The sequence below is a fragment of the Cyprinodon tularosa genome, unplaced genomic scaffold (genome assembly GCF_016077235.1).
Source record: "Cyprinodon tularosa strain WSP-4 unplaced genomic scaffold, ASM1607723v1 ctg582, whole genome shotgun sequence".
In the NCBI taxonomy this organism is placed as follows: Eukaryota; Metazoa; Chordata; class Actinopteri; order Cyprinodontiformes; family Cyprinodontidae; genus Cyprinodon; species Cyprinodon tularosa.
The window spans coordinates 73260-86384 of record NW_024039321.1 but is presented as its reverse complement, the minus strand read 5'-3'; the positions used below and the strand labels follow the sequence as shown (position 1 = coordinate 86384).

General features: G+C 38.5%; 1 long non-coding RNA gene across 1 annotated transcript in view; it reads left to right on the top strand.

Moving 5' to 3' along the window:
- Window positions 1–13125, top strand: part of LOC119797432 — a 34745-nt gene that overhangs the window by 19456 nt on the left and 2164 nt on the right. The window contains exon 2 of the long non-coding RNA XR_005282588.1: window positions 10591–10646. This is a non-coding gene — a long non-coding RNA (uncharacterized LOC119797432). The remainder of the gene's footprint in view (window positions 1–10590; window positions 10647–13125) is intronic.

Sequence of the window (13125 nt, the reverse complement as noted above, 5' to 3'; positions counted from 1 at the left end):
GTGTCGCGCATGCGTGTTTAGAGGCGACGCTATGACGCATGCGTGTAAAAAAAAAAATGCGGTTAGAGCTTAAAGATGGAAACGCGAAAACAGCGTTTCAAAATCTTCCCACTCTGAAGGCTGAATAAAAAAAAGATCGTTTACAGACTCCTTGTATGTTATATTATATGAAAAGCTGCAACAACAAAAAAAAAAAAGAAAAAGAAACCAAGTGGTCCTTTTTCAGTGTATTCAAGAAGATGTTGTGCCAATAAGAAAAACTCAGACCTTAGGAATCTTTGGTAAGATTAGAAAGCAAGTTGATACCTCAGTTAACTTAGAGCTCCACCCACAGCTTTGACTTCTTAAAGCACTGAAGTGTTTCACCCCCTGGAGTTATAAAGTAGAGCCAGGATGCCTATATGCTTGAGCTCTTCTCTGCAAAAAGAAGCACCTTTTAGGATTAGAGTCTCTTTCATTTCTCACGGTGAGCATGTATTTACCTTTAATCATGCAGTAAACTTATAGCCTATTGTGTAATAATTAATTGATTATATTTAAAATGCTGTCATGGGAAAACGTTGAGATGAACAGATTAATGTAACCAAGCCTTTCAGCCTCAGGCACTTTCTCATGCACCATAAGCCTTGTCTTTAAAACTGACATTTTAATTCCTACAGTTGCACAATTACTGTTTGGCCTCATAGAAAAAAAAAAGGGTGTTTATAGAGTTGAATTGTTGAGGCCTCGGCACGTGTTTTGAGAAACATGACAAACATGTTTAAGAACATGAAATACCAGATGGCGTGTGTATATGACCTTTCTTCATCATTTGTTAAAATGTTTTAAAGTTGTAGGGAAGTCATATTTAAATGTCAAATCATTCTGTCTTAAACAGAAGCTCACGAAGTGCACTGGGAATAATCATTCCCAGTGCACTTCGAAACTGCACTGGGAATGCACTTTCGAAGACTGTGTCTTAGGCCCCGTCCACACAAAGCCAAACCCTGGCCTAAACGCACAAATTTTTCACCAAACCAGCCTCTCATCCACACGAAGCCGGCGTTTCGGGGGTCTGTAAACGATCTTTTTTTTATTCAGCCTTCAGAGTGGGAAGATTTTGAAACGCTGTTTCGCGTTTCCATCTTTAAGCTCTAACCGCATTTTTTTTTTTTACACGCATGCGTCATAGCGTCGCCTCTAAACATGCATGCGCGACACAGTATCACAACAACAATGGCGCCGTACTGTGTTGAATGGTTGCTGCTCACGCTACTCACCCTGCTGTCGGGCTTACAGCAGAATCTTCTTCTGGGATATCTCCAGGAAGAACAGAGCAATATAGACAACATAGTTCATCATCTCAATTTGACTGAACCATGGAAATGGACCCGCAGGGCAACCAGGCGAAGGTTTTGGGTGAGGCCTGGCAGAACCAGTAGCTGGTGGGACAACTTTGTTAATGGTGTTGTTCTGGACGATGAATGGAAGGCAAACTTTCGCATGTCACGACAATCTGTTGCCACGCTCACCGATGAAATACGCCCATACATTTCGTACAACAGTGTGTACTACTCCCTTCAGAGGACAGCACAAACAGGCTGTAACCAGAGTAGAAAAAGAAGTGGGAGGCCGCGTTGCACAACTGAGCAAGAAGATAAGTACATTAGAGTCTTTAGTTTGAGAAACAGATACCTCACAGGTCCCCAACTGGCATCTTCATTAAATAATACCCACAAAACACCACTTTCAACAGTGAAGAGGTGGCGGCGGGATTCTGGGCTTCAGGGCAGAGTGGCAAAGAAAAAGCCATATCTGAGACTGGCCAATAAAAGCCAGTCCCCAAGTTTCTTCATGGGCCCTTGGCTGTTCCTCTAGAATTCCTTTTTTAACATCAATCTTTGTGTCATGATTTGTGGCCAGTAAGATCTAAAGATAAGTGACATCTCCTGGTTAGACCCTGTCATTCAATGAAAGGGTGGAGTCAGGGTAAAAAAGAAAATGCACGCCCAGTGATGGAAGTTAGAGGGGATTTTGCTGGGACTCTTAGGGAAGGGGCTGCCATTCGGCGTTTGACTGGGAAGGGCCATTTTGAATGGCTGCTACTGTAGATATGTTCTACTTTTATGTTTTCTTGCAGAAATTCCTAAAACTTAAGGCTGTAATTTAAATCAAAAGCACAACAATTTTTTAGTTTCTCAAAACAAAAGAATGATTGTGTTTATCCAAATTCTAATTTTGCCTCCAACAATTTTCAAGATCCCTTGTGGGACAAAACTACAAAGGATTTCTGTGTCAATTAAGCATTTTAGTATTTCTCCTTCATCTTATCTTCACTTTAAATTGAAGGACATCTTTTTCACTTAAAATCTGAATACATTAAATACATTTAATTCAGTTTATTATTTAAATAAGTCAAGCTAAAAAGACCATTTCAATCAAACCAATTATAGTCTTTCAAAACTGTTCATTCCTGAAATATTTTATATACACTACTCAAAAAAATTAATAAAGGAAAAACTCAAATAACACATCTTAGATCGCAAGAGTGAAATATTCTCTTGAAAACTTTGTTTTGACTACAAAATCACAGAAAAATCGTCAATGGAAGTAAAATATATTAATCAATGGAGGCCTGGATTTGGAGTCACACACATAAAGTGTAAAAATATACTACAGGCTCATCACACTTTGATGTATTGTCCTTTAAACAGGTCAAAATGAGGCACAGCATTGGGTGCGGTCTCCATGTGCAGACACATGGATGCCTGTCTTTATCTTGGATATAAAGACAGGAAATAGATCAGCTTTCTGCATGTTCTCACTCATATTTTGAACTTTTATCTTCACACTCAACTCTAGTTTTACCATTGAATCTTTGTCAAGTTCAGTTAGGCAGTCTGGCATGGAAGTTTTATAATTTCAATTTTAATTTTACTCCAAATAACAGTTTGGTGTATAGAGTGTATAAATCTTGTCTTGTCTAGAGGGTGTATTTCTAAATATATTTTATCCAAGTTTTTCCAATTCTTTAAAAATCTCAAGAGCATTTTACAGTTTGTAAATAAGGCCCCGTCCACACGAAGTCTAAACGAACACGAAACGCTAATATTTTCCAAAACGTTTGTCGTAAAGACGGAGACGTAAAATAAATGTCATCGTCCACACGAATGCATGAAAACACTGCAAAATGTATGCCAGGCCCGTAAGTGGCGCTGTGGTGCCAAAGCAAAAATAGGCGACGAAATGTTGGGCATGCGCACTAATATTTATACATGGTTGCCCTGCGGGTCCATTTTCGTGGTTCAGTCAAATTCAGGTGCTGAACTATGTCGTCAATATTGCTCTGTTCTTCCTGGAGATATTCCAGAAGAAGAAGATTCTGTTGTAAGCCCGACAGCAGGGTGAGTAGCATGAGCAACAACCATTCAACACAGTACAGCGCCATTGTTGTTGTGATACTGTGTCGCGCATGCGTGTTTAGAGGCGACGCTATGACGCATGCGTGTAAAAAAAAAAATGCGGTTAGAGCTTAAAGATGGAAACGCGAAAACGGCGTTTCAAAATCTTCCCACTCTGAAGGCTGAATAAAAAAAAGATCGTTTACAGACCCCCGAAACGCCGTTTTCGTATGGATGAGAGGTTGGTTTGGTGAAAAAATTGTGCGTTTAGGCCAGGGTTCGGCTTCGTGTGGACGGGGCCTAAGTCTTAACACCAGAAAACCCACAGATACAAGAATTTTCATCAGCCTCCAATCCCCCCGCAGTACTTGTCAACTCATGAATCCCTTTTCAGATGTAAATGCCCCATTTGCACTGTGGCTGGAGAACCATTTCACCCCCTTCAGTTTCGGTCTCAGCTAAAGTCTCTCTTTTTGAGACTGTTTTTCCTGAGAGCAGGAGGGGGGGGGGGGGGGGGGGGGGGGGAATCATATTTGTAATTAAATATAACTAGGTCTACATCATCAGTGTCGCCAACAGCGCAATGATTTCAGCTCAGCGTTCAGACGATAACTGATCTGTACAATAAAAATAGCTGCATGACCTGGAACGCTGTAGAAAGCAACAATATTTATACAGAAATGACCATTATTTATTTGGGGGGAAATATAACTCAAGCGATCTCTCCTGTCTCTATCTCCTTGCTTGCAGCCAAGACAGCATCGTGAAACTGCAGTAAAGTTGGCAATATATGCACAGATTCGCCTTTTCTGGATTAATAACTGGTCTGTGAATTATTTATTCTAAAAAACAGACACATATCCACAACCAGAGTAAGCCATACAGTGAGCTACAACCATAGTTTCCTAAAAGCTAGTCTCCTATCTCGCTGGGAGAATTACAGTGGACTCTATGGGGAGCTCACTGCTCCAAAAATGTGCAAGAGGAGCAAGCTCTGCAAGTTGCAAAATAATCAGAGAGGAGTATTCAAAAGCGTCACCAAGGAGAGGTGGATTATTATCACATGTATTGGATTAAAAAATAATACTTTTCTGAGGAATTTTCCAAAGCCTAAATGACAAATGGCACCTCTATTCTATTGTTAGAATAAGTATAAAATGAGCAATAATTACACTATAGATCACTGTACTGCCTCCAAACTTGTAGGATACATAGATAACCTAATGTGGATCATACTACAACTCTTACTTTGGGGAAATATGCTAAACTATATATATTTTTAGAATTTTCATTGTTATTATAAGCATATAAAAACCAATAATTACTTATGACTTTGACAGATTTATTTAGTCATTTTGTATACACAGTGTAAACAAAAAGAAATTTCGTTTAGAACAGCTCTAGACAATTTCATATTTTAAAGTGCAGCCTTGAAAACAGTAATAAATACATAAAAAAAAAGATTTATATAAACATATGACTGTATATTTACAGTTCTAAAATTCTTTTTTTTTCTTACTTTGGAAAGACAGGCCAAACTGTATTTTTGGAGATTTATTCATTGTTATTATAAGCACATAATAGCCAATAATTACACTATAGATCATTGTAGTGCCACAAAACTTTTAGCACACATAGATAACCTCATCTAGTTCAGACTACAACTCTTGCTTTGGGAAAATGTGCTAAACTCTATTTTTTAGATTTTTTCATTGTTACTATAAGCAGGCCAGGTGTGCAATCTCTGCAACAGGAACCACAGCACTGAGCGATGTGTGCACTGCACAAAGTATACCTGTCACAAATGCAGGAAGGACTCACCTTGGGTTTGTAAAAACTGCTAAATGGGACAATTGTAGCTTCATATGTAGTGCTTTTCCTTGGGTGAAATGAATGTTACTCCAACACTGAAATCATACTGTTTGTCATTCTCTAAGCTGAAATGTTGAATGACATGAAAAGACGAGAACAGATAAAATACGATTATTCTCTAAGTTGTTCTTTCTTTCACATAGTGAGCTTTGTAACAATATAAATCAGTCTGCTGGTAAATGGACAATATAAATAGGCTCTGCCTTGCCTTGTTGGAAAAGCATGATTATGACCTGTTCTCAGCTCAGGAACTAGGACCCGTATGATATCTGGTTGTTCAATAGATTTGTCTAAATACATGATTTAGATATGACTTATCAAGATATTCCTGCACAAAGGTCTGTTGTTGCAGGGGAAGGTAATGAAAAGTGTTTAGAGCATTCTCTTGTTCTGATGCCAGTTTGTTTCAGGCTTATCCAGTTTCATGTAGAAGGACTGGTTATATTACAGATTATTTGCATTACAATAGAGACACTTAACAAGGTAGAGTGAATACACAAACTTGAAGAGGGGAGGGGGGCTTGCAGGAAAACTGAAATTCTCCTGGACATCTAGTGTTAAATGATTCATAATCTTAAATTATTCATCTATGTTTTTTGTAATATGTTTATATTAACAGTTTTGGAAAATTCTTTATGTTTAATTGTCCTTTATTAAATTTGCAACTTAACCTGTTTGGCCGCAGAAAGGATTTTATTACAAGTTCCATATTATGCTACATTTGAAAATAATTTTTTTTAACGACATAATGTTTTTGCCATATGTGCAGGGAAATTCTCAAATTAGGCAATCTTTACCACAAATCCCCTAATTATGTCCTCCTCTGGATGAGTCCTCCTGAAGGCCACACTCCCACAACCCTCAGCAGTAACAACCAGTGACAGTTCTTTAAAATAGCGTAGGAGCACAGAACAATGCAGAAGATGAAAACCGCAGCTTGACCGATGGGCTGCTACAGACCACCCCGGCAGCTTATATCAGAAGATAAATGCTTTTCAAACACAACATTTTGAACCCACATTAGCTAAGATGTTATTAAAGGAAATCAATAGAAATTAATGTGTTTTTTTTTTTTTTGTACATCCTATACAGGCTCTAGAACACTTACCGTATTACTGTAAAAAAATATTTATTATTTGAATTTTGCATAATATGAAACAGGGATAATAATTGTTATATTTTATCTATTCTGATAATTGTTAGTGTTGATTTATGCCATTGAGTGGGTGTCTTTTTCTTCTTAAGACGCTCTATGGCTCACTAATGGTTCACTATAACATTTGTTTACTTTAAGAGCTTCCTTTGTTAAACCATAAGCCAAGGCATCGTTATTTATAAGCACTTTAAAATGCTTACAAAATGTGCACCATACATTATAGACACATAAAATAAGACAACTAGGGTAAAAAAATGTCATGATGTTACAAAGTTCTGACCCAAAAATGCAGAAAACCGAATAGAGAGAAGAGGGAAAAGGTTTAGCGGGTTTTATTGAAGAAGTTAACAAGGGGAGAAGTGTTGCTCTGAACACTGCTCAACCGGAACTGCAAAGTGAGGGGAAGACACAGCGGTTAGTTAAGGCTCAGTGGGGAATTAGACCTGTGAAACTTTGAGAAGAAGTTTTGGTTGCCGACTCACGTTTCCAGTGAAGTTGTTGTATCCTTGACTCCTGTCTGTGTGCTGAGGTTCCAGTGTTTGTATGATTCGGTGGAGGTTAGAAACAGGTTTTACGCAGAATGCGGTTAATAGATGGAGAACGGAGAAAATGACTGCCACCCAGATTTCCTGCAGTACTTGAACGGATCGTTGTGGAAAATAATCCCTTTCTCAGTGAAAGCTCAAACGATCTTTTGGGGAAAGTGGATCCAAACCTCCTGTTTGAATCCCAGCTCAGTTTGAAGCTCAGTTTATCCTTCCAGGGTGTGAAGGTCCGAGAGATCCAGTTAGCAGGACAACTTCCTGCTGAGAGGCAAAGACAAAAACAAAGTTAAACTCAGGTTGACAAAAACTCAGTTTGACTCAGCAAAACTCAGCTTGGCTAGAGTACCCAAAACTGGCAAACACTCTGGCATCGAGGTAGTGGCAGTCAGCAGCTTAAGAACACTCCATTTAACGAGGAAACCATCCGCAGGTGTGTGAGGAGGCGGACCAGAACCAGGCGCCTCCTGGTGGATGAAGGGAGATAAACACAGAAAACACAGACACTAAACAGGAGTCCTGACAACAACAAAAAAATATAAGGACCCTATAATTAAAAGTATTATAGTATATAGTATAGTATATAGTATAAATATTATTATAGCCTGGGAGGTCTTTTTTTTATCAGACTACCACACTGCGAGCTACTTTTGGACCAGATTGTCCCCCCCCCCCAAGATGAAAAAGATACGCTTCATCAGACTTTTAATTCATACAAAGAAACTGATCTAATAAAGGCTCATCTGGAAAAATATAGTTTTTTATGTCTTATCTTTAAATCCTTTGCAGTTGGAACCGATTAGCTGTTGAGCATTTTTTTAATGTTTTCAGGCTTTTATGCCGTCTTAAAATCTTGATGCACAGATATAAAACTGTTACATGGGTACCAGGAGAAAAAAATTCAACTGACTTATAACATGGCATTTATGTATTTTTATGTACGTTTTGTAATAACCAAACAACACAATCTTTTTCTCAGTTCTCTCTTGTGGTTGGAAAAATTTGATTTCTCTTATTTCATATATTGATTTGTGCTGTTTACTCACTATAAAAGTTCTTCACTCAGTCAGTTTTGCCTGCAAGGCCACACAATGCCTGAGTAAGGGGTGTTTGTTGACAAGACATACTTATTCCCATAACAAGCCAGATTCTTCCTGAAGGTCTAATGTTTAACCAAAGTGTCTGTGATTTGTTTGTCTCTAACTACTTGCCAAGGAGAAATAAATGAGGTCCATATCAGAACAGGGCTGATTACCCTGCTATAAGGGACGCAAAATAAAGTGCAAAATGAGTGAAATCCATCTATCTCTGTTTATTTAACTGGAGTAAATAGTTTAATACTTTTTTTTTCCAAATACACTCTTCTGCAACAAAATATATCAAGTTTGACACTAATATTAACCTAGATCCAGTTTCAAGGCTTTATGTTTCTCCTGACATCTACAGCTGGAGTTACTCCTTTTATGCAATAATATATCCTGTAGATTATAAATAAACTATTACCGTATTTTCACGACTATAAGGCGCACATAAACGTCTTTTTTTTCCCTAAAAATGTGCGGTGCGCCCTTTGGTGCGGTGCGCCCTATGTGTGTTGTAACTGCGACTTTTGAGACCACCTCATTGAGGAGATGATGAAAGAGTGGCTGAGGGAGGTGAATGTAAGGAGACCAGGTGGTTTTTTTCCACTCATCACCATCGCTGTTAATCTGTGACTCCATGCGTGCCCATCTCACAGCTGATGAGAAAAACATGGTGAAACAAATGAATGCTGTGTTCGCTGCGCATTTTGAGCAGCAGGCGCAGCGCGTCGGGAAAGTTTAAGCATCTGACGCGCCACAAATGCACTGCTGCTCGAGATGGAAAAATGTAAGTTTTGCTGCTGGAAGCGCCGCATCAACCAATCAGAGAAGCTGATCTGGGAGCTGACAGTGAGACAGACACATCGCTCTGATGACATATGATATTAAGGCAAATGAAAAGGGCTGGATGGATGAGGAGATGATGAAAGCGTGGCTGAGGTAGGTGTATGTGAGGAGACCAGGTGGTTTTTTCCACGCATCACCATCGCTGTTAATCTGTGACTCCATGCGTGCCCATCTCACAGCTGATGTGAAAAACATGGTGAATCAAATGAACGCTGTGCTCGCTGTTATCCGGGAGGTCTGACAAAGGAACTTCAACTGCTCGCATCGGTGTGAACCGGCCGTTCAAAGTAAGGCTGCGAGCGGCGTGGGAGCGATGGATGACAGACTGAGACCACAGTTTCACGAAAAGTGGAAGGCAGGGCCGGGCAAGTTACGCCACCGTTTGCGGATGGATTGTAGATGCTTGGGCTAACGTGTCTGCTGGCTCTGTTGTTCGAGCTTTCGCAAAAGCCGGCATTATTTCTGAGGAGCCGCCCGGCACGGAAAGTGACTCCGACAGCGAAGAAGGGGAAATTGGCATGTCTGATTTAGCGCAGCTGTTTAATTCAGAAACAGAGGATGATGACTTTGATGGGTTTGATTAATACTTTGTAATAAATACTTGAATAAAGCACAATCATACTCAGTTTTGCTCCCGCTCTATTTTTCTACCTGAAAACTTAATTCAACAGCAGCCTCTGGGCCGGTCTCCTCCTCTTCACCGCGGTGGCTGGCAGGTGTTTTTCATCTAAATAATCTAAATCTTGCAGCTATATTTGCTGTGATCAGTGGGAATAAAGTAGATTTAATATGTTTTTAAGTGAGAAAGTCCACCTGGAAACTTCATAATTGCAGTCAGTTCATCCAGATTATCATCCTGCCTATACTATTTCTGTCGGAGGCGCTCAGACCCCCAGCGGTGCGCCTACAGTAGTAGTAAATCCCTTCAACAGCAGCCTCTGGGCCGGGTCGCCTCCGGGTTCACCGCGGCGGCTGGCAGGTGTTTTTCATCTAAATAATCTAAACTGCAGGCCCCAGGATACCGGTAATAAAAGCGAACATATACCGTCGGCAGGTTTCAGGATTTTAAGTTAATTTAGGAGTGATCACAGCACTCTGTCATCTGCGATGTGTCTGTCTCACGGCCAGCTCCCAGGTTTGATTAATACTTTGTAATAAATACATGAATAAAGCACAGTCATACTCAGTTTTGCTCCCGCTCTATTTTTAAATACGCAGTAGAGGTATTTAAAAGTGGTAGAGGACATGTACCTGTATATAAAAAAAACGCGCCCTATAGTCCGGTGTGCCTTATGTGTGTGTTAAATACAGAAATGGCACACATAACTGAGACTGCGCCTTTTAGTACCTAGTAGCCTTATGGTCGTGAAAATACGGTAACTAGAAATGGAGAAGTAGATAACATTTTAACTTCTTAAAATCTGAGGTAAAATCAATTTGGTGTTCTTAGTTGAATAACTATAACTCTAATCTGCTCAATTACCAGGATTTATTGACTTAGGCTAGGCTATCAGCAGAGCTATTAATTATCAATCAAAGAACTACTTATCTCTGTTACTTCAACTGTCACCAAGGGGGGATCTGGCCTGAGTGATAAACCATTCGTTGTATGAAGCACAAACAACTGCAAGTTAAAACAATTAGTTTGGTCTTATTTGTGGCAATATTTCCCTACATTCCACTATGTGACAGTTTCTTTTTGTCCTTCACAGGGTAATCCTGGCTTGTCTTTAAAAGCATGGAATCGGTCGGATACCTGTTTCCACTTGTAAGTATTGTTGAATCACAGTGTTTATTAACCTTATCTTCAGAGGACTTCAGATTTGCATAGTTTAACTCAATACTACATCGTTGTTACCATATAACTAGTATTGCTTTTAATTGTAGAGATGTGCATTATAAAACCAATAGAGGGATTACAAGGATTATAAAGTCAGATAAGGAAGTGATTTTACATTCCCCTAGAAACATCCCTTTTTCCTAATTTTCCTTTACCTCAATAAGCTTTGTGCTTGTTTTTTTAGGTAGAAATTTTTATTTTTATTCTGAGACCAAGACTGCTCCAAGTCTGGGGCACAAGCCTGGAAGCTGTTCAAATTGATTAAAGGATGTTTAGCTAAATTGCTTCACATAATATGTGTTTCTATTTCTAATATTTTTTCAACTGTCTCTTTTTAATACAAAGTATTTCATTTTTATTTATTAATTTCAGGCAATTACATGCATTGAAACATACAAGTGAATGCCAGTTGATCAATTTAAACTTATAAATCCTATCGTAAACAAAATTAAAAAAAACAATTAAAGTAATCTTTGTAATCAGAGTCTAGTATCAAGTTAATTAAACTTCTGGGATACTGATTTGGTCAGGTAAGTAGCAGAGGGGGTTGTTAATTAGTTTCAGCTGCTTTGGTGTTAATGAAATTAACAACAGGTGCACTAGAGGGGCAACAATGAGATGACCATCAAAACAGGAATGGTTTTACAGGTGAAGGCCACCGACATTTTTCCCCCTCCTCATCTTTTCTGACTGCTTTTCACCAGTTTTGCATTTGGCTAGGGTCACTGTCACTACTGTTAGCATGAGGCGCTACCTGGACCCTACAGAGGTTGCACAGGCAGTCCAACTCCTCCAGGATGGCACATCAATACGTGCCATTGCCAGAAGGTTTTCTGTGTCTCCTGACACAATCTCAAGAGCATGGAGGAGATTCCAGGAGACAGGCAGTTACTCTAGGAGAGCTGGACAGGGCCGTAGAAGGTCTACAACCCATCAGCAGGACCGGTATCTGCTCCTTTTTGCAAGGAGGAGCAGGAGGAGCACTGCCAGAGCCCTAGAAATTACTGAATACCATTCTGAGTTGCTGCAATGAAATTTCCGCAAAATGGACTAGCTTGCCTCATAATTTTTTAACTGTAATTTCTGGGATGTCTTTGAATTCAGCCCTTTGTGGGTTGATAATGAGGGTGATGATTCATCTCCATCAAAAGATGTGGCATCCTTTTGTTCCTAACACATCACCCAGTCCATATCAGTATAAATAAACAGCATGATTTTTTCCCTATATGATGTGTTTTCAAAGTGTTCCTTTAATTTTTCTAAGGAGTGTATATATATTTCCAGCTACTTAGAAATTAAAACGCAAGATTGAAGGAGCAAAAGCAGTTTAAAGTAAAATAAATAAAAAATAATAATAATGTTTTCGGTACTGAGAACAAATAAGCAAAGAGCAGTTAAATACATAGTATCTTTTTGTTTTCTAGCATACCAGCAATGATAAAAATAAAAAAAATAGTAATAGTTTACACAATATCAACAATAGTAGAGAGACATAGAAACAATGGTGATGGACAAATACCAGCAATGGTCATAAAAACTACAAGCGCACATTAATATACACTAATATACATTTAAGACCCTCTCGGAACAAGCTGTGACCAGATAAACCGTTTGAACAGGATTTTAAATCTGTGAATATTTTTGCATTTTTTATGTAACTTAAGCTGTACCAGAGTTTCACTCCGCATACAGACACTCAAAAACCTTTCTGAGTTGTTGAAGGATAATAGAAGTATAATATTTGACAAGATCAAATATTTTTGAATGACTGACAAGAACTTTGACTGAAAGAGTTTGTGAGTAAAACCTGAATACCAAACCTTGTGAATTCTGTACTGTAACTATAGGATTAGTAATGTTTATGTCTATGTTTCCCTACATTTCCACACAATATGTGAGATATGGAAGAATCAAGGTACAGTATAGGGTAAAAAGTCCATCCAACTTATGGGTTGATTTTATTCAAAACTGAAAGGCCTTTGGATATTTTGGTTTTTGTGTGTCTTATGTGAGGCCATTAAAATGTATTATCAATTACTTTCTGTAAAAATTCAAAAAATATCCACTGGACTTGGTTTCCAAGATTTGAAGACGTTTCGCCACCTCTCCAGGAAGCTTTCTAAATTCAAATATATATGTATATATATATATATATATATATATATATATATATATATATATATATATATATATATATATATATATATATATATATATATATATATAGGGCCAATTCACAACACATGTCATCTCAAGGCACTTTACAGTTCACCAGATCATACAGTCAAATTGCTTAAAAGTTTTCTACCTAAGGAAAACCAATTGATTATACCTACTCATTGATTTGAAGGCAGTCCCTCACACTAAGCATGCTTGTAGCGACGGTGGAGAGAAACACTTCCTTTTA